General features: G+C 41.5%; 1 protein-coding gene and 1 pseudogene across 2 annotated transcripts in view; both read left to right on the plus strand.

Moving 5' to 3' along the window:
- Window positions 1-22,420, plus strand: part of LOC120413939 (CDC42 small effector protein homolog) — a 135,618-nt gene that overhangs the window by 78,173 nt on the left and 35,025 nt on the right. The window contains exon 1 of one of the 2 annotated variants that reach the window (XM_039574938.2): window positions 16,406-16,771. The exons of the other annotated variant lie outside the window; for it this stretch is intronic. The gene's annotated coding sequence lies outside the window, so the exon portion shown is untranslated. Of the gene's footprint in view, window positions 1-16,405; window positions 16,772-22,420 lie in introns of those variants that run through there. 2 annotated transcript variants of the gene reach the window in all.
- The window catches only part of LOC120413917 (nucleosome assembly protein 1-like 1), an 83,126-nt pseudogene that overhangs the window by 47,303 nt on the left and 13,403 nt on the right, over window positions 1-22,420 (plus strand).

Genomic DNA, 22,420 nt, shown 5'->3' on the forward strand with positions numbered 1-22,420 from the left:
GAGGGAAGGTTCTACCGGGGGGACATTTATCGAACCATACGACTTGAGACAATATGAGTAGTAAAATTCATGGTTTTTGATACTGGTGATGAAAATGGCCATTTTGACAGGATTGGCCACACCCGGAGTGGCCATGGCCCTGAGGGAAGGTTCTACCGGGGGGACATTTATCGAACCATACGAATGGGAAAATATGGGTATCAAAATTTATGGTAGAATGGCCATTTTGACAGGTTTGGCCACACTCGGAATGGCCGTGGCCCTGAGGGAAGGTTCTACCGGGGGGGACATTTATCGAACCATACGACTTGGGGCAATATGGGTATCAAAATTCATGGTTTTTGGTACCGTCCCAAGTCGTATGGTTCGATAAATGTCCCCGGTAGAACCTTCCCCAGGGCCATAGTCACTTCGGTTGAGGCCAATCCTGCCAAAATGTCCATTTTCATTACCAGTATCAATATGGTTCGATAAATATCCCCCCGGTAAAACCTTCCCTCAGGGCAATTGAATAAATTGATTACTCCTTTATTTGACCTCTTAGCCAAATGGTGTCTTCGGAAGAGTTGTTGTACTTGATAAGGGCTATCTTTTGAAGATATTGACATACAGGGTGACGACCTTCCAGGGTGTCAACCAAAAACTAACTCTGTTGGATGACGTTGTAGGGCTTTGGTGTATCGCGCAAAGTTGTAGAGGAGAAAATTTCATGAAAGTTTGTCAAAGGCGCCAAATTTGTAGCTCTTAATCTACTACGTCATTTTTGCAAAAATGGTAAAAAAGCACTTTTTTGTGATAACTTAAAATGTTAGCATTTTAGCGGCCTACTATGTTCTGAAGAGTTGTTTTTGACATAAAATTACACATCTTTGCCCAAGACAGCAAAATGTTTTGAGCCTTTATTGAGGAGTTATAACCATTTGTAAGTGATTTTGAGCATATTTTCAAGTTGCAATGTTTTCGAAATGGCGAATTTTGGCGCAAAACCGAACAATGCACATGAAAGTACACACTTTCAACTACATTTTCTGAAAATATCTCCGTGTCTATCGGTGTCGATTTAGAGATACAGTGGACTCTCTCGTTGTCGATCTTCTCGATATCAATATTACTCCAGCTGTTAATAAATTGTTCAGTCCCTCCAAATAGATTGCTTTGATTTTTTGTTCTATAATTTCATAACTCCTGCTCTCGACGGTCCCTTCAATATCGACAACGAGAGAGTCCACTGTATCTCAATTTGAATTTAACGGTTTTTATTAATCAATATATTTATAATTTTTAAGCGGAATCTTATTGAAACGTGGTAATAATCAGTTAATTGAAAGGGTAAATTGATCGATTTTAATATTGCTTATTGCGAGATAAAATCACGTTTCTCCTTCGCTGTGATTGACTGAAGATTATTGCCGCCTTATAAAAATCAGCAAGTTGAACTGAAATTCTGGTTGATTTGGCTGTCAACTTGGTTTGTTTTGAATATTTTCCAAAAAGTCAGCTCAAAACTCAAGGCAACCTTTGACAACAGCCAAAAATTTGTTCTGCGGTTGTCTTGCGGCTGTCATGCTACCATTATCTTGCGGTCGTATCACCGCGCGTGAACTCTAATTATTGACGCCCTCAGTAAAACATTGTTCATGCTTAAAACTATGATACACATTTTAAAATTATGAATAAATACATGTTTTTCCCAAAAATAATGTAAGTGAAAATTTTAAATAATTGTTCGTATTTAAAATTAAGTATTTCCTTTCATATGTGGTCACTCTGGAAAGGTTGTCGTATTTTTTCATAGACAATGTAATTTCCATAAAAATCGATCAATTTACCCTTCAATTTACCGATTTTCACCTTGTATTCATTATGATTTCGAATAACATTTATAAATAAATTGATTAAAAATCGGCAAATTCAAATTGAGATATCTAAAAATATATACACGGAGATATTTTCAGGAAATGTAGTTGAAAGTGTGTACTTTCAGGTGCATTGTTCGGTTTTGCGCCAAAATGCGCCATTTTGAAAACATTGCAACTTGAAAATAGGCTCAAAATCACTTACAAATGGTTATAACTCCTCAATAAAGGCTCAAAACATTTTGCTGTTTTCGGCAAAGATATGAAATTTTATGTCATAAACAACTCTTCAGAACATAGTAGGCCGCTAAAACGCTAACATTTTAAGTTATCACAAAAAAGTGCTTTTTGGACCATTTTTGCAAAACTGGCGTATATCTCGAGTAGAATAAGAGCTACAAATTTGACGCCTTGGACCAACCTTCGTGAATTTTTCTTCTCTACAACTTTGCCCAAGACACCAAAGCCCTACAACGTCATCCAACAAAGTTAATTATGGTTGACACCCTGGAAGGTCGTCACCCTGTATGTCAATATCTTCAAAAGATAGCCCTTATCAAGTACAACAACTCTTCCGAAGACACCATTTGGCTAGGACGTCAAATAAAAGAGTTATCAATTTATTCCACTTAATTTTGCCATTCCGAACACTGTGCAATGGCCACTCCGGGTGTGGCCAATCCTGTCAAAATGGTCATTTTCATCACCAGTATCAAAAACCATGAATTTTGATACCCATATTGCCCCAAGTCGTATGGTTCGATAAATGTCCCCCCGGTAGAACCTTCCCTCAGGGCCATGGCCACTCCGAGTGTGGCCAATCCTGTCAAAATGGCCATTTTAATCACCAGTATCAAAAACCATGAATTTTGATACCCATATTGTCCCAAGTCGTATGGTTCGATAAATGTCCCCCCGGTAGAACCTTCCCTCAGGGCCATGGCCACCCCGGTAGAACCTTCCCTCAGGGCCATGGCCACTCTGGGTGTGGCCAATCCTGTCAAAATAGCCATTTTCATTACCAGTATCAAAAACCATGAATTTTGATACCCATATTGCCTTAAGTCGTATGGTTCAATAAATGTCCCCCCCCTAGAACCTTCCCTCAGGGCCATGGCCACTACGGTTGTGGCCAATATCCTACCAGTTTGGTCCCAACCCCATTGCCTTGAATCATTCTGGTTTCCGAGTGACCGTTCTAACAATGTTCTTTAGAACAGAATTCCTCCCAAGTTGGTGCACAACCTGTGTCTTTCAATGTGTGTATGTGTGTGTGAGCAATAAAATTACCACCGTCGATCCGTCTCTGACGGATTTTCAGTCAGAACTAAATTGTTCAGAGGCTATCTGTTAGCTTATATAGTCCGCATGAAATGTGGCAACAATGGTGCAACATTCTCGCGTGACAGTTCCAAGAAAGCAGGAGACGAGGCAAAATTTGCACCATGTTGCCACATTTCATGCGGACTATATAAGCTAACAGATAGCCTCTGAACAATTTAGTTTTGACTGAAAATCCGTCAGAGACGGATCGACGGTGGTAATTTTATTGCTCACACACACATACACACATTGAAAGACACAGGTTGTGCACCAACTTGGGAGGAATTCTGTTCTAAAGAACATTGTTAGAACGGTCACTCGGAAACCAGAATGATTCAAGGCAATGGGGTTGGGACCAAACTGGTAGGATATTGGCCACACCCGAAGTGGCCATGGCCCTGAGGGAAGGTTCTACCGGGGGGACATTTATCGAACCATACGACTTGGGGCAATATGGGTATCAAAATTCATGGTTTTTGATACTGGTGATTAAAATGCCCATTTTGACAGGATTGGCCACACCCGGAGTGGCCATGGCCCTGAGGGAAGGTTCTACCGAGGGGACATTTATCGAACCATACGACTTGGGACAATATGGGTATCAAAATTCATGGTTTTTGATACTGGTGATGAAAATGGCCATTTTGACAGGATTGGCCACACCCGAAGTGGCCATGGGCCTGAGGGAAGGTTCTACCGGGGGGACATTTATCGAACCATACGACTTGGGGCAATATGGGTATCAAAATTCATGGTTTTTGATACTGGTGATTAAAATGCCCATTTTGACAGGATTGGCCACACCCGGAGTGGCCATGGCCCTGAGGGAAGGTTCTACCGAGGGGACATTTATCGAACCATACGACTTGGGACAATATGGGTATCAAAATTCATGGTTTTTGATACTGGTGATTAAAATGCCCATTTTGACAGGATTGGCCACACCCGGAGTGGCCATGGCCCTGAGGGAAGGTTCTACCGGGGGAGATTTATCGAACCATACGACTTGGGACAATATGGGTATCAAAATTCATGGTTTTTGATACTTGTGATGAAAATGGCCATTTTGACAGGATTGGCCACACCCGGAGTGGCCATGACCCTGAGAGAAGGTTTTACCGGTGCCATTGATTGAATAAATTTAATTAGAATTAATTATTCAGGATTACATAAATAGGCAAAGAATTAAAAAAATATAAATAAAAATAGCATGATTTTTTGAGTTTTGTACAAAGTTCTTTGTCATATTGGTCATGTAGAACATAACCACCTGCACCTTTTTTTTTCTTTTAATCATAACTTTGCAACTATTTGAGCAAAACACTTTCTACAGGTTTCATTTTATAGAAAATTGTCCAAGGAATTCGATAAAAATAAAAATTTAACCTTGAAATATCCCCTAATATTATATTTTAACGTTTTAAGTATTAAATTTCATGTTTGACCAAATCTTCATATTTTTAATTGTTTTATTTTATCACCATCGTGTTCCCCGGACAATTTTATATAATAATCAATGTAGACCTCAAACTAAAATGAACTATTGGCGAGAAACCGCGATTTTACTGAAAAAAGTTTGATTTTGCGCAGCACTCGGAAGAACTAGTTCGGTTTTATATGTGAGAAACTTATTTTGGAATATAATTCATAGGACAGAGTGCAGCGCCAAATCATTTTTTTTTTTGCAGTAAAATCGCTGTATCTCGCCAATAGTTCATTTTAGTTTGAGGTTTACATTGATTATTATGTAAAAATGTCCGGGGAACACGATGGTGATAAAATAAAACAAATAAAAATATAAGAAATTGGTCAAACATGAAATTTAATACTTAAAATGTTAAAATATAATATTAGTGGGCATTTAAGGGTGCACAGCAACGAAGGAAGTTGTTGTCTTATTTTTCCAAAATTGCCAAACTTACGGACCCAATCCTGCAACAACGGGATTGTAAAATTAGTCAAACTTTGTTGTAAATTACTTTGTGGACAGTACTTTAGGGGATAAATGAAAAATCATATCGATAGTTCCCGTAGTTTTGACGATACTAAAATGTTCGTAACAAAAATCTGGGTGCAAAAGCTCTGGTTGATGTGCACCGTTAAGGGTTAAAATTTTATTTTTATCGAATTAGATAATTTTCTATAAAATGCAACATGTAGAAAGTATTTTGCTCAAATAGTAGCAAAGTTATGATTAAAAGAAAAAAACGTTTTTTAGAAAATCGTCAAAAAACAGGGCGTGCCAAAAATAAAAGGATGGTCCAATCAGCACCAAACTTGAGATTTCTGTTAACTATCGATAAATTAACGTTCCCCTTCAAGTTTGGTCCAAATCGGTAAAGGTCGAGTTCAAAAGTGTACCCAGTTGACCTGGAATGAACCGTATGTAAATGTTCAAAAATATTTTATTTTGTTTATTTTTAATTTCACTTTTTGTTACTAAAATTTGATGAAAATCACTATATTTTTCTGAGGGCGTAGTATTGAATGTTTGACTCTTTTGAAATGTTAGTCTTGATTTAAAAAAAATGAAAATATTGTTTTTGAAATGATCGGAAAATTTCACGAATGTTTCATATTTTAACATTGAGATTTTTTTCAGCTTTTCAAACATATTTTTTTTCAAAAGTTGGTAGACATGGGCACTAGTTTGAAAAAATGAATAACTGCGACTTAAAAAAGTTACCTAAAAATGGCTATAACTTGAAAACAGTGCACTTCATCAAAATTTCACTCAAGTACTTTTTGCAATTCGATTTTACATAGAAAAATGAAGTTGAAAATTGTTTGCGATCAAAAATTCATAACTCGGTCAAAGATTTTTTGCCCGTCCTTGAAATTTCTGAAAAGGTGGCATTTGATGTCCCCTAAAACATATAAGAAATAAAAAATAAATAAAAAATAGTGTTTATTGTAAATCTAGTTTTAGTGACAATAAGTGAAATTAAAAATAACCAAAATTTGTTTACCGTGTATAATTTTTTTCAGTGTAGTCCTTATCCATACCTACAAATTTTCCGAAGACACCAAATCGATCAAAAAATTCCTTCAAAAGATACAGATGTTTGAATTTTCATATATCATTTTTGTAAGGACAGCTGCCAAATTTGTATGGAAAATTATATGGACAAACTAATGATGCAAAATAGCTTCTTTGGGCATACCAAAGGCACCAAAAAAAGTTTCAGCTGGATTAAAAAATAGAAAAAAAATCGAATGACCGAAATCTCAGATAATTGCTCCAATCCCAAATGAAAAAACACATCAGTTTCACAACTTCTAGAAAGTATAAGTTGAAATATATTTTGACAAAGGACTTTGTCTTAAAGCTCTATCTGCGGTGTCAATGCAAAATTTTTCGAAAATGTAGCGTTACCGTCGCAAGCCCTCGGCGTGACATTCTGTTTCTGTTGCGTAGATGCCGTGAAAACTATTTAAGCTAAAAGTTAGCCTCTGGAGGATTTAGTGTCCATTAGACTTTCATCAAAGACGGACCTTACGTTGGGAATTTTATTGCTCACACACACACACACACACGCAGGTGGTGCACGAACTTGAGAGGAGGTCCAAGAAGTTATTGACGGTAGCCAGAACGGTCACCGGAATACCGAAATTATTGGGAACAATTTGGTAGGAAATCGGCCACACCCGGAGTGGCCAGTGCCCTGAGGGAAGGTTCTACCGGGAGGACATTTACGGAACCATACAAATTTGGGCAATATGGGTATCAAAATTCATGGTTTTTGATACTGGTAATTAAAATGACCATTTTGGCAGGATTGGCCACACCCGGAGTGGCCAGTGCCCTGAGGGAAGGTTCTACCGGGAGGACATTTACGGAACCATACAAATTTGGGCAATATGGGTATCAAAATTCATGGTTTTTGATACTGGTAATTAAAATGACCATTTTGGCAGGATTGGCCACACCCGGAGTGGCCATTGCCCTAAGGGAAGGTTCTACCGGGAGGACATTTACGGAACCATACAAATTTGGGCAATATGGGTATCAAAATTCATGGTTTTTGATACTGGTAATTAAAATGACCATTTTGGCAGGATTGGCCACACCCGGAGTGGCCATTGCCCTAAGGGAAGGTTCTACCGGGAGGACATTTACGGAACCATAAAAATTTGGGCAATATGGGTATCAAAATTCATGGTTTTTGATACTGGTAATGAAAATGGCCATTTTGGCAGGATTGGCCACACCCGGAGTGGCCATTGCCCTGAGGGAAGGTTCTACCGGGAGGACATTTACGGAACCATACAAATTTGGGCAATATGGGTATCAAAATTCATGGTTTTTGATACTGGTGATGAAAATGGCCATTTGGGCAGAATTGGCCGCACCCGGAGTGGCCAGTGCCCTGAGGGAAGGTTCTACCGGGAGGACATTTACGGAACCATACGACTTAGGGCAATATGGGTATTAAAATTCATGGTTTTTGAAACTGGTAATAAAAATGGCTATTTTGACTGGATTGGCCACACCCGGAGTGGCCAGTGCCCTCGGGAAGGTTCTACCGGGGGGACATTAATCGAACCATACGACTTGGGGCAATATAGGTATCAAAATTCATGGTTTTTGAAACTGGTAATGAAAATGGGCATTTTGGCAGAATTGGCCACACCCGGAGTGGCCAGTGCCCTGAGGGAAGGTTCTACCGGGGGGACATTAATCGAACCATACGACTTAGGGCAATATGGGTATCAAAATTCATGGTTTTTGATACTGGTGATGAAAATGGCCATTTTGGCAGGATTGGCCACACCCGGAGTGGCCAGTGCCCTCGGGAAGGTTCTACCGGGGGGACATTAATCGAACCATACGACTTAGGGCAATATGGGTATCAAAATTCATAGTTTTTGAAACTGGTAATGAAAATGGCCATTTTGACTGGATTGGCCACACCCGGAGTGGCCAGTGCCCTCGGGAAGGTTCTACCGGGGGGACATTAATCGAACCATACGACTTGGGGCAATATAGGTATCAAAATTCATGGTTTTTGAAACTGGTAATGAAAATGGGCATTTTGGCAGAATTGGCCACACCCGGAGTGGCCAGTGCCCTGAGGGAAGGTTCTACCGGGGGGACATTAATCGAACCATACGACTTGGGGCAATATGGGTATCAAAATTCATGGTTATTGAAACTGGTAATGAAAATGGCCATTTTGACTGGATTGGCCACACCCGGAGTGGCCAGTGCCCTCGGGAAGGTTCTACCGGGGGGACATTAATCGAACCATACGAATTGGGGCAATATGGGTATCAAAATTCATGGTTTTTGAAACTGGTAATGAAAATGGGCATTTTGGCAGAATTGGCCACACCCGGAGTGGCCAGTGCCCTGAGGGAAGGTTCTACCGGGAGGACACTTACGGAACCATACGACTTGGGGCAATATGCGTATCAAAATTCATGGTTTTTGAAACTGGTGATGAAAATGGCCATTTTGACTGGATTGGCCACACCCGGAGTGGCCAGTGCCCTCGAGAAGGTTCTACCGGGGGGACATTAATCGAACCATACGACTTGGGGCAATATAGGTATCAAAATTCATGGTTTTTGAAACTGGTAATGAAAATGGCCATTTTGACTGGATTGGCCACACCCGGAGTGGCCAGTGCCCTCGGGAAGGTTCTACCGGGGGGACATTAATCGAACCATACGACTTGGGGCAATATGGGTATCAAAATTCATGGTTTTTGAAACTGGTAATGAAAATGGCCATTTTGACTGGATTGGCCACACCCGGAGTGGCCAGTGCCCTCGGGAAGGTTCTACCGGGGGGACATTAATCGAACCATACGACTTGGGGCAATATAGGTATCAAAATTCATGGTTTTTGAAACTGGTAATGAAAATGGGCATTTTGGCAGAATTGGCCACACCCGGAGTGGCCAGTGCCCTGAGGGAAGGTTCTACCGGGAGGACATTTACGGAACCATACGACTTGGGGCAATATGCGTATCAAAATTCATGGTTTTTGATACTGGTGATGAAAATGGCCATTTGGGCAGGATTGGCCACACCCGGAGTGGCCAGTGCCCTCGGGAAGGTTCTACCGGGGGGACATTAATCGAACCATACGACTTAGGGCAATATGGGTATCAAAATTCATGGTTTTTGAAACTGGTAATGAAAATGGCCATTTTGACTGGATTGGCCACACCCGGAGTGGCCAGTGCCCTCGGGAAGGTTCTACCGGGGGGACATTAATCGAACCATACGACTTGGGGCAATAAAGGTATCAAAATTCATGGTTTTTGAAACTGGTAATGAAAATGGGCATTTTGGCAGAATTGGCCACACCCGGAGTGGCCAGTGCCCTGAGGGAAGGTTCAACCGGGAGGACATTTACGGAACCATACGACTTGGGGCAATATGCGTATCAAAATTCATGGTTTTTGATACTGGTGATGAAAATGGCCATTTGGGCAGGATTGGCCACACCCGGAGTGGCCAATGCCCTGAGGGAAGGTTCTACCGGGAGGACACTTAAGGAACTATACAAATTTGGGCAATATGGGTACCAAAATTCATGGTTTTTGATACTGGTAATGAAAATGACCATTTTTGCAGGATTGTCCACACCCGGAGTGGCCATTGCCCTCGGGAAGGTTCTACCGGGGGGACATTAATCGAACCATACGACTTAGGGCAATATGGGTATCAAAATTCATGGTTTTTGAAACTGGTAATGAAAATTACAATTTTGACCGGATTGGCCACACCCGGATTGGCCACACCCGTAGTGGCCAAACCATGAATTTTGATACCCATATTGCCCTAAGTCGTATGGTTCGATTAATGTCCCCCCGGTAGAACCTTCCCGAGGGCACTGGCCACTCCGGGTGTGGCCAATCCAGTCAAAATGGCCATTTTCATTACCAGTTTCAAAAACCATGAATTTTGATACCCATATTGCCCCAAGTCGTATGGTTCGATTAATGTCCCCCCGGTAGAACCTTTCCGAGGGCACTGGCCACTCCGGGTGTGGCCAATCCAGTCAAAATGGCCATTTTCATTACCAGTTTCAAAAACCATGAATTTTGATACCCATATTGCCCCAAGTCGTATGGTTCGATTAATGTCCCCCCGGTAGAACCTTCCCGAGGGCACTGGCCACTCCGGGTGTGGCCAATCCAGTCAAAATGGCCATTTTCATTACCAGTTTCAAAAACCATGAATTTTGATACCCATATTGCCCCAAGTCGTATGGTTCGAATAATGTCCCCCCGGTAGAACCTTCCCGAGGGCACTGGCCACTCCGGGTGTGGCCAATATCCTATAAATGTGCTCCCAAGCCTATTGCCCCAAATCATTCTGGTCCGGTGACCGTCCTTACAATCTTCATAAGAACAGAATTCCTCCCAATTTAGTGCACAAACTGTGTCTTTCAATGTGTGCGTGTGTGTGTGTGTGAGCAATAAAATTACCACCGTCGATCCGTCTCTGACGGATTTTCGGTCAAAACTATCTGTTCAGAGGCTATCTGTTAGCTTATATAGTTCGCATGAAATGTGGCAACAATGGTGCAACATTCTCGCGTGACAGTTCCAAGAAAGCAGGAGACGAGGCAAAATTTGCACAATGTTGCCACATTTCATGCGAACTATATAAGCTAACAGATAGCCTCTGAACAGATAGTTTTGACCGAAAATCCGTCAGAGACGGATCGACGGTGGTAATTTTATTGCTCACACACACACACACGCACACATTGAAAGACACAGTTTGTGCACTAAATTGGGAGGAATTCTGTTCTTATGAAGATTGTAAGGACGGTCACCGGACCAGAATGATTTGGGGCAATAGGCTTGGGAGCACATTTATAGGATATTGGCCACACCCGGAGTGGCCAGTGCCCTCGGGAAGGTTCTACTGGGGGACATTAATCGAACCATACGACTTGGGGCAATATGGGTATCAAAATTCATGGTTATTGAAACTGGTAATGAAAATGGCCATTTTGACTGGATTGGCCACACCCGGAGTGGCCAGTGCCCTCGGGAAGGTTCTACTGGGGGACATTAATCGAACCATACGACTTGGGGCAATATGGGTATCAAAATTCATGGTTATTGAAACTGGTAATGAAAATGGCCATTTTGACTGGATTGGCCACACCCGGAGTGGCCAGTGCCCTGAGGGAAGGTTCTACTGGGGGGACATTAATCGAACCATACGACTTAGGGCAATTTGGGTATCAAAATTCATGGTTTTTGAAACTGGTAATGAAAATGGCCATTTTGACTGGATTGGCCACACCCGGAGTGGCCAGTGCCCTCGGGAAGGTTCTACTGGGGGGACATTAATCGAACCATACGACTTGGGGCAATATAGGTATCAAAATTCATGGTTTTTGAAACTGGTAATGAAAATGGCCATTTTGACTGGATTGGCCACACCCGGAGTGGCCAGTGCCCTCGGGAAGGTTCTACTGGGGGACATTAATCGAACCATACGACTTGGGGCAATATGGGTATCAAAATTCATGGTTATTGAAACTGGTAATGAAAATGGCCATTTTGACTGGATTGGCCACACCCGGAGTGGCCAGTGCCCTGAGGGAAGGTTCTACTGGGGGGACATTAATCGAACCATACGACTTGGGGCAATTTGGGTATCAAAATTCATGGTTATTGAAACTGGTAATGAAAATGGCCATTTTGACTGGATTGGCCACACCCGGAGTGGCCAGTGCCCTCGGGAAGGTTCTACTGGGGGGACATTAATCGAACCATACGACTTGGGGCAATTTGGGTATCAAAATTCATGGTTTTTGAAACTGGTATTGAAAATGGCCATTTTGACTGGATTGGCCACACCCGGAGTGGCCAGTCCCTCGGGAAGGTTCTACTGGGGGGACATTAATCGAACCATACGACTTGGGGCAATATAGGTATCAAAATTCATGGTTTTTGAAACTGGTAATGAAAATGGCCATTTTGACTGGATTGGCCACACCCGGAGTGGCCAGTGCCCTCGGGAAGGTTCTACTGGGGGATATTAATCGAGCCATACGACTTGGGGCAATATGGGTATCAAAATTCATGGTTATTGAAACTGGTAATGAAAATGGCCATTTTGACTGGATTGGCCACACCCGGAGTGGCCAGTGCCCTGAGGGAAGGTTCTACCGGGGGGACATTAATCGAACCATACGACTTGGGGCAATTTGGGTATCAAAATTCATGGTTTTTGAAACTGGTATTGAAAATGGCCATTTTGACTGGATTGGCCACACCCGGAGTGGCCAGTGCCCTCGGGAAGGTTCTACCGGGGGACATTAATCGAACCATACGACTTGGGGCAATATGGGTATCAAAATTCATGGTTTTTGAAACTGGTAATGAAAATGGCCATTTTGACTGGATTGGCCACACCCGGAGTGGCCAGTGCCCTCGGGAAGGTTCTGCCGGGGGACATTAATCGAACCATACGACTTGGGGCAATATGGGAATCCAAATACATGGTTTTTGAAACTGGTAATGAAAATGACAATTTTGACCGGATTGGCCACACCCGGATTGGCCACACCCGTAGTGGCCAAACCATGAATTTTGATACCCATATTGCCCTAAGTCGTATGGTTCGATTAATGTCCCCCGGTAGAAACCTTCCCGAGGGCACTGGCCACTCCGGGTGTGGCCAATCCAGTCAAAATGGCCATTTTCATTACCAGTTTCAAAAACCATGAATTTTGATACCCATATTGCCCCAAGTCGTATGGTTCGAATAATGTCCCCCCGGTAGAACCTTCCCGAGGGCACTGGCCACTCCGGGTGTGGCCAATCCAGTCAAAATGGCCATTTTCATTACCAGTTTCAAAAACCATGAATTTTGATACCTATATTTCCCCAAGTCGTATGGTTCGATTAATGTCCCCCCGGTAGAACCTTCCCGAGGGCACTGGCCACTCCGGGTGTGGCCAATCCAGTCAAAATGGCCATTTTCATTACCAGTTTCAAAAACCATGAATTTTGATACCCATATTGCCCCAAGTCGTATGGTTCGATTAATGTCCCCCCGGTAGAACCTTCCCGAGGGCACTGGCCACTCCGGGTGTGGCCAATCCAGTCAAAATGGCCATTTTCATTACCAGTTTCAAAAACCATGAATTTTGATACCCATATTGCCCCAAGTCGTATGGTTCGATTAATGTCCCCCCGGTAGAACCTTCCCGAGGGCACTGGCCACTCCGGGTGTGGCCAATCCAGTCAAAATGGCCATTTTCATTACCAGTTTCAAAAACCATGAATTTTGATACCCATATTGCCCCAAGTCGTATGGTTCGATTAATGTCCCCCGGCAGAACCTTCCCGAGGGCACTGGCCACTCCGGGTGTGGCCAATCCAGTCAAAATGGCCATTTTCATTACCAGTTTCAAAAACAATGAATTTTTATACCTTTATTGCCCCAAGTCGTATGGTTCGATTAATGTCCCCCCGGTAGAACCTTCCCGAGGGCACTGGCCACTCCGGGTGTGGCCAATCCAGTCAAAATGGCCATTTTCATTACCAGTTTCAAAAACCATGAATTTTGATACCCATATTGCCCCAAGTCGTATGGTTCGATTAATGTCCCCCCGGTAGAACCTTCCCGAGGGCACTGGCCACTCCGGGTGTGGCCAATCCAGTCAAAATGGCCATTTTCATTACCAGTTTCAAAAACCATGAATTTTGATACCTATATTGCCCCAAGTCGTATGGTTCGATTAATGTCCCCCCGGTAGAACCTTCCCGAGGGCACTGGCCACTCCGGGTGTGGCCAATCCAGTCAAAATGGCCATTTTTATTACCAGTTTCAAAAACCATGAATTTTGATACCCATATTGCCCTAAGTCGTATGGTTCGATTAATGTCCCCCCGGTAGAACCTTCTCGAGGGCACTGGCCACTCCGGGTGTGGCAAATCCTGCCAAAATGGCCATTTTCATCACCAGTATCAAAAACCATGAATTTTGATACGCATATTGCCCCAAGTCGTATGGTTCCGTAAATGTCCTCCCGGTAGAACCTTCCCTCAGGGCACTGGTCACTCCGGGTGTGGCCAATCCAGTCAAAATGGCCATTTTCATTACCAGTTTCAAAAACCATGAATTTTGATACCCATATTGCCCTAAGTCGTATGGTTCGATTAATGTCCCCCCGGTAGAACCTTCCCGAGGGCACTGGCCACTCCGGGTGTGGCAAATCCTGCCAAAATGGCCATTTTCATTACCAGTTTCAAAAACCATGAATTTTGATACGCATATTGCCCCAAGTCGTATGGTTCCGTAAATGTCCTCCCGGTAGAACCTTCCCTCAGGGCACTGGTCACTCCGGGTGTGGCCAATCCAGTCAAAATGGCCATTTTCATTACCAGTTTCAAAAACTATGAATTTTGATACCCATATTGCCCTAAGTCGTATGGTTCGATTAATGTCCCCCGGTAGAACCTTCCCGAGGGCACTGGCCACTCCGGGTGTGGCCAATCCAGTCAAAATGGCCATTTTCATTACCAGTTTCAAAAACCATGAATTTTGATACCCATATTGCCCCAAGTCGTATGGTTCGAATAATGTCCCCCCGGTAGAACCTTCCCGAGGGCACTGGCCACTCCGGGTGTGGCCAATATCCTATAAATGTGCTCCCAAGCCTATTGCCCCAAATCATTCTGGTCCGGTGACCGTCTTTACAATCTTCATAAGAACAGAATTCCTCCCAATTTAGTGCACAAACTGTGTCTTTCAATGTGTGCGTGTGTGTGTGTGTGAGCAATAAAATTACCACCGTCGATCCGTCTCTGACGGATTTTCGGTCAAAACTATCTGTTCAGAGGCTATCTGTTAGCTTATATAGTCCGCATGAAATGTGGCAACATTGTGCAAATTTTGCCTCGTCTCCTGCTTTCTTGGAACTGTCACGCGAGAATGTTGCACCATTGTTGCCACATTTCATGCGAACTATATAAGCTAACAGATAGCCTCTGAACAGATAGTTTTGACCGAAAATCCGTCAGAGACGGATCGACGGTGGTAATTTTATTGCTCACACACACACACACGCACACATTGAAAGACACAGTTTGTGCACTAAATTGGGAGGAATTCTGTTCTTATGAAGATTGTAAGGACGGTCACCGGACCAGAATGATTTGGGGCAATAGGCTTGGGAGCACATTTATAGGATATTGGCCACACCCGGAGTGGCCAGTGCCCTCGGGAAGGTTCTACCGGGGGGACATTATTCGAACCATACGACTTGGGGCAATATGGGTATCAAAATTCATGGTTTTTGAAACTGGTAATGAAAATGGCCATTTTGACTGGATTGGCCACACCCGGAGTGGCCAGTGCCCTCGGGAAGGTTCTACCGGGGGGGACATCAATCGAACTATTCGACTTGGGGCAATATGGGTACCAAAATTCATGGTTTTTGATACTGGACATGAAAATTACCATTTTGATTGGATTGGCCACACCCGGAGTGGCCAGTGCCCTCGGGAAAGTTCTACCGGGGGGACATTAATCGAACCATACGACTTAGGGCAATATGGGTATCAAAATTCATGGTTTTTGAAACTGGTAATAAAAATGGGCATTTTGACTGGATTGGCCACACCCGGAGTGGCAAATGCCCTCGGGAAGGTTCTACCGGGGGGACATCAATCGAACTATTCGACTTGGGGCAATATGGGTACCAAAATTCATGGTTTTTGATACTGGACATGGAAATTACCATTTTGATTGGACATTTTCCGAACCATACTTGTTTTGGCAATTTATTTCCACAGAGGTGCCAAAGATTGAAAAAATGTTATAGGAATAAATTATTTAGGATTAAATACATAGGCAATGTTTTAAAATATAAAATAAAATAGAATATTTTTTAGGAGTTTTGTACAAAGTTCTTTGTCATATTGGTCATGTAGAACATAACCACCTGCACCTTTTTTATTTAAACTACAAGAATTATTGAAAAATTTCAAAGATTCACGATTTTGACACTAAAAATGGATGCCAGGCTGAAATTATAACGTTATAATTAACAACAAAACACTATGTTTAAAACTTTCCGTTTCTCTTCCGCACAAACACAAACACACTTCCATGCCGTCAAAGCCAAATTGGCACATGACTCCACAACGATTCGAGTTTAGTGCAGAGCTGACAGCGTTGTGTGATGCATCGTTCGGATGTCGTGTATGCGTTTTCTTTGCAAAGCCGGTCTCAAGACTTTTGTTTACTTCTCCGATGTTCGCAAGCAGGTTTAATCGACTTGTTTAAAACCACACAGCAAGTAATATAAAAGTGCATCGCGTACAGTATCCACGCTGGTAATGGAAGATTAATCGATGTGATTGCTCGAAAAGTGAGGCTCAAATTATTTCTGCAAACCGCCCATGACGAATCGCGCGGTTCCTCGTCGTTTATCGTGAAGAGTGTGTGGTCGTCTCCTTCGACGAGAGAAGATGGTGATTAAACTTTTATGATTCACTGTAGGATGTTGATGAGAGTCGTTGGCAAAATATTTACACTTTATGTTTGCGAATCGGCCGGAGAGATGTTCTTTGCAAGTAAATCGACTCATTAAACAATTTGTAAGTACCTTCATTGTGGTAATCGTTATCAAAGTATGAATTTATTTGTTCAAGATGCAAACTCAGTAGTTCAACGTGACTTGAATTTCGCAAAAACACACTGCATAAGGTGCTCGAAGCAACTTGCAAATCACGTCACACCAATCGACGGTTGATCGGAATTTCTAATCGAGTCGAGCTTCCTGAGCTCATGACAGCAGGAAACTTGTTGCCTGTCAAATTGTATAAACACAAAACGATATTTTCGAATTCTTCTATTCGAAACAAGAATCAATCCATTCTTGACTCGCGTAGCAAGTTTTAGTCAGAGTTTCTTCTTCTTTTTGATTTGCCTTTTCATCTATACTGAAAATAGCGTTTGTTTACTGGATTCCGAGGGTGTGCTTTTCGTTTTATTGAATCTTTCACTGTTCTTTGCCTCGCCTAGAATTCCACCAAATCAATACGAAATTCATTGTACAGTAACTGTCACAAATTTGGTTCTAAAATTGAGTATAAGATCCCGATTTTTTACAAACAAGGATAAAGCTTATTTTTCTAAGCACAAAAGCACTTTGAAGGAACACAAAGTATTTAAAAGGATTTTGGAATGAATTTAAAAAAGAAGATCGCGTCCTTTTTTGAGAGAATGTATTTTTGTGCATGAAAATTAAAAAAAAAGCTTTTTACCGTTTTATGTTAAAATTCATTTTGAAGTCAAGTTGAAGTCAAGTTTGAACTATTTTGCAAAACCCAGAAAAAAACATACATTTTCTAAAACTATGTTTAGGGCTGTGCATCAAAATTATATCCAAATTTCAACATTTCTACTAACATTTCAATAGAAAAAAGAGTTCCGAACATCGAGAACAAGCGTCCATGAAAATGGGAACGTTTTTGAAAAACGTAGGTACCATGCAATTTGAACATTTTGTTCGTGGTTCCCATTTTCATAAACGCTTGTTCACAATTTTCGGAACTCTAGTTTCTCCAAGTGATAATTCATTAATCCTTTCTAAGTTCGCTTTGGAGTCTATTCTCTCAATGATTCAATCAGAAATTACAGTAGATGAAGTAAAAACGATAAACGGCTTAAGATGAAACTCCCATTCCCTTCTCGGGACGTCCCAAGTAACATTAAAAAAAAAGCTTAATTAAAACCACATGCTCTTGAAAAAGCTTTTAACGCGGCCAATTAGCAGTCCAAAATATGGCGCTAAAAGCGTGTTCTGATTGAATGTGATTAACCGCCATTTGATTTAAATTAGACGAAAACACTCATTTTTGCTGAATTTCTGATATAATTAATATAGCGATAGATGTTTATAAATAACAAGCTAACCCCGACTAACTTGGTATTGTCTTTTTTCGTTTGTTGACATTTTTAGCTTGTTTGGTTATACAGTCCTTTGATCAAAATGTGATTTTACGTAACTCTTCCCATATAATCTGCAGATTTTCCGGAATCGGTTCCAGAGTGGCCAAAGTCGTCACTTTTTGGCGTAAGAATCTTCCTTGGACTTATACGAACCCAACGCAACAAAGAGCACCTCGATCCGACGCTCCGTATTAAACTGATTCGCGTTCGAAAAAAACCGTCTAAATTATCTATATATATATATATATATTTGAACATTTTTTTCAAAGAATAGCAATAAAATATTTTTTAACATTAAAAACTATGATTACAAATAATGATTTTTTATGAAGCGGGTTGATTTTTTTTTATCTATCTCCCTTACATTTATCAATAAAATTTCAACCGCAAATTATTTTGATTACCTCCAATATCTATTATTTTTCATCGCCATTTTTGCAAACCATCTCCATTTTATCATTTGGCAAGACAAAGACTTATTTTTTGCCAAAATAAAACCTATTTGGCATATGACGCTTGAAGACGGATGAAATGAATTTTTCCTTAGCTCCTGACTAGGTTTTAACAAAGGTTTTATCAAGGCTTTGAGGATGTTGTTAGGATTCAGTTGTAAAGCCTTGAAATCCTATGTAGGTTTTATAAATAGGCCGTGAAAACCTTTTGCGGAGGTCCTCTAGGGTTTTAACAGAGGTTTATCGGGGTTCTGGGGAGGCTGTTACGACTTAGTGGTTTTAATGTTGGTTTTGGCTAATAGGTTTCATAGCGGTTGTGACAGCTTTGATAAAGCCTAAAATGTTACATGGGGTGTTATTCAAGTATTTAAAGTTCTTCGTCATGATGGTTACACTCGTAGCATGAACACTGCACTGTAACATCGGTTATAGATTGTAGAAACTGTTTTGCTTTTTCGAAACGATAACAAAATTCAATAAAAAAATCGAGAAACATATCATTTAATGTGTTTTTTTGGCTCCCACTGTGGACACCGCTCAATGAAAAGAATAACCAAAAGGGAAGTAAATATAGCATCAATCACGAGAACCGTTTGCCCCGCGAAGAAATAAAAACAATACACTTCAATCAGGCTCAATTCACACACACACACCCTAACAAACTACTCAGTGGTGTGACTAATGCCATTACCGCCACTATTACCACTTATCGGTTGCGGTTTTCATGGGTGTGTGTTTCAAGAGAGATTGTATAGCAAGTACGGCCGGTCAAATATTTTGGGGAAAGTGTGATTCATCGCACGCTACCCCCTCCGAGTCTGAGGAGGAACTGGCTTATCTGATGGACGGCCGGCTTCCCCGTCCATTAAATTGACCCTCGTTGAACCCGCCCAGTTCTGATTTTGTTTCTTTTGTTTTCGTTTTATTATTTTGAAAAGGGGGTTTCGGTAATCTGTTTATTAACTGTTTTGAGGCGATTTATTGTTTTATTTAGCGAGAGATTAACAGTTGCATGTAATTCGTCATTATTTAGCTCAAATTTCAAGCCTATTTTTTAATAAAATTTGAAAGTTTGGATTTACTCTGAGCACCACTCACCACCAGTGTTGCAAAAGAGTGATAGAAAAGCTATCAATAGATTATCTCTGCACCAAAAATATCCGAGAGTATAGCGGCCGTCACTATAGCTTGTGAAATCTCTTCTTGTGTCTCATGATTCCCAGCGATGTCATTCTCTCTCTATCACTCCTTCCCTTTTCCTCGACTCTGCGCTCTCACCGCTGAGTCTCTCAATCTCTCCGAAAACTGCAATGAGAGAACGCGAGATGGCGATTAGGAGCCGACCACGCATGACGTCCCGTTAAACTGCGTTTGCAAAATTGGTTTTGTGGCGGCTTTTGTGGTTAAACGCTGTTGCGGTAGGATGATCGTGGAAGCGAGAATGAGAGAGAAAAGGAAAATGTCAATCGCGAGTGGGTAAACACGAAAACGTGCTCGGCTATGTTCGGCGCTGAGAGTTTCAATGAGGAGAGAAGAGCAGTTGTATTTGAGGCATGAATATTCAGGCGGGATAATTGTAGTTGCTGAGAGCTGATATTTTGATATTTTAACAACCTTGCTCACCACTAATGCGCCCAGTTAACTCAATCCGAATTCTGAAACGGAATCTATTTAGAATCGTATACGAATTCCATTTCAAACGCAACAACTGGTTCGAACACGGAACCGGTTGTTGCGTTTGAAACGGAATTTGTATACGATTCTAATTAGATTCCGTTGTAGAATTCGGATTGATTTGACTGGGCGAGAGCTCTCATCCTCTACTCTCCGGTGCTGACGCCGAGTGAGTGAGTTGAGCGATCAAAATAGACCAAATTACAATCATCACTCACTTAAGATCAAATCAGAGCCACACGGAGATTTTGCTGACTTGGTCTCTTCAGTCAGATGTTTCTGTTGAGCGCCGTCAATGATCGTAGTAGGCCAAGCAACTCATGATGTTCACAAAAGAGCAGTGAGCATTCAATCCAAGAACCGATCGCTGACCGGTGTGGAATAGTAATTGATCACTATTCGATTCTGATCACCTCGAAATCACTCTCGAAACAGTTTTAAGAGCAAAATGGGCACTCCAACCTTCTATACTGGCCCAGAAATGACAAATAAAGCCAATTCCAAACCGCACACTTCACACAAGAAAAATCAAGTCACAAATCAGCACACGTGTTCCGGCTCATCAACTCCCTCTGAAGAAGACGATACACGACCCCAAAAGGCTAACCACACCGCGTTGGATCGCCAAGAAGATAAAAAAAAGAAGAGCACCGCCGTCACCCCCTTTTGGGACCAAACCAGAAGCCAACCAACGAACTGCCGCTGCCGCGGTATTGTGGTGGTACTTAACGATCCGTATAACGTACAATTTATTTCAATAATTCATGATTCGCATCTTTGAAATTGAACACCGACGCCGCCGACGACGACTTCAACCATCATTGCGCCCTCCGGTGAGCCATTTTGTTGAGGTAGGGTAAAGTGACCTGTTTTTGCTGTCACCTATTTGAGCAGTTTTAACAGAGACAAACAGAAGAAAATGTCTTCTAAATCTGTCAATAAACAATATGACGTTCGGAAACTCACCACGGCAATCATGAATTCACCACAGCTCGTTTACACGAGTTTGGCAGTTGCTTGAAACGCTTGTCATCCACAGATGGCGCTACTACGTTGTATTAGTTAAATGCCAACAAATTTAAGCCAAACAAAGGATGAAAAGCTCAAAGCGTTCACAATGAATCATGGCCAAATGTTCGTGCAACTTCCTTTCGAACGCCGAAAAGTGACTCCAAACACGCAAGTGCCCTCCAAAATCACTCTTTAACGCTTAAAAATTGCAGTAAAAGGCAAACCTTTAATCGAGGCCAACAAAATAAAAAAAGAAGATAATTATTCACACGCCCACGCGTGCACCTTCTACCGAAAAGAACTTGAAACTTGTTCGGAGAGCAAGAGTGTATAGAATCTGCTGTTAACATAATAATTTAGGTTGATCGACAACCAAAGTCGGAGAGCACCGAAACCGCACCTTGCTGGTTGAATAGGTCTTGCGATGGCGAACGTCATACAAGCCAGTTATGGAAAGCATTTGAACTGGGGTTGTCTTGTCTAATCCGTGGTGATGGTTGACATTGAATCGGGGAGTACAGGGATGGCATGATTTTTTTTAAAAAAAAATTCCAGCTTTAAATTTAGTTTTCTTGCTCAAATTTAGCTCAAAACATCCCAACAATCTGTTTTCCACTTAAGATCAACTTTTTTGGACACCCTTTGACCATAAAAGTGTTTATCAAATTTGAAGAATCTTTGGTAAGAGAACAGATTTTTTTTTATCAATTTGGTGTTTGGCATAATTTGGAGGTCATCCATAAATGACGTGGACACTTTTTTGAAATTCTAGCAATTTCGAGCATTGTCTTTTGGTCCATTTCTCCTATTCTGCAATTTTTACCTTTTGTCTTTTCGACCTTTCGTAATTTTTTGAATGGATCGCTTTTCAATGGCTTTGTCTTTGCCAATGTCTTTGAAGCAAATTTACATGAAATTTCAAGCTTGGTCATGACTTCTACAGTTAAAAAAAATCACGGAATCAACAAAAATTCTAATTTATGTGGCTTTAACTTCAATTTATGTTAATAATTTTCGATTGCAAATTTAATTTCACTTCTAAAAATAATGTCAAAAATAAATAATCGATTTTTTTCAACGTTTTAAAAAAAAATATGATTATTTTCGAAAAATTTGCAACACTGCCAAATTATATTTGAGCAATTCTCTACAAAA

The sequence above is a fragment of the Culex pipiens genome, chromosome 3, assembly GCF_016801865.2.
Source record: "Culex pipiens pallens isolate TS chromosome 3, TS_CPP_V2, whole genome shotgun sequence".
NCBI classification, from domain to species: domain Eukaryota; kingdom Metazoa; phylum Arthropoda; class Insecta; order Diptera; family Culicidae; genus Culex; species Culex pipiens.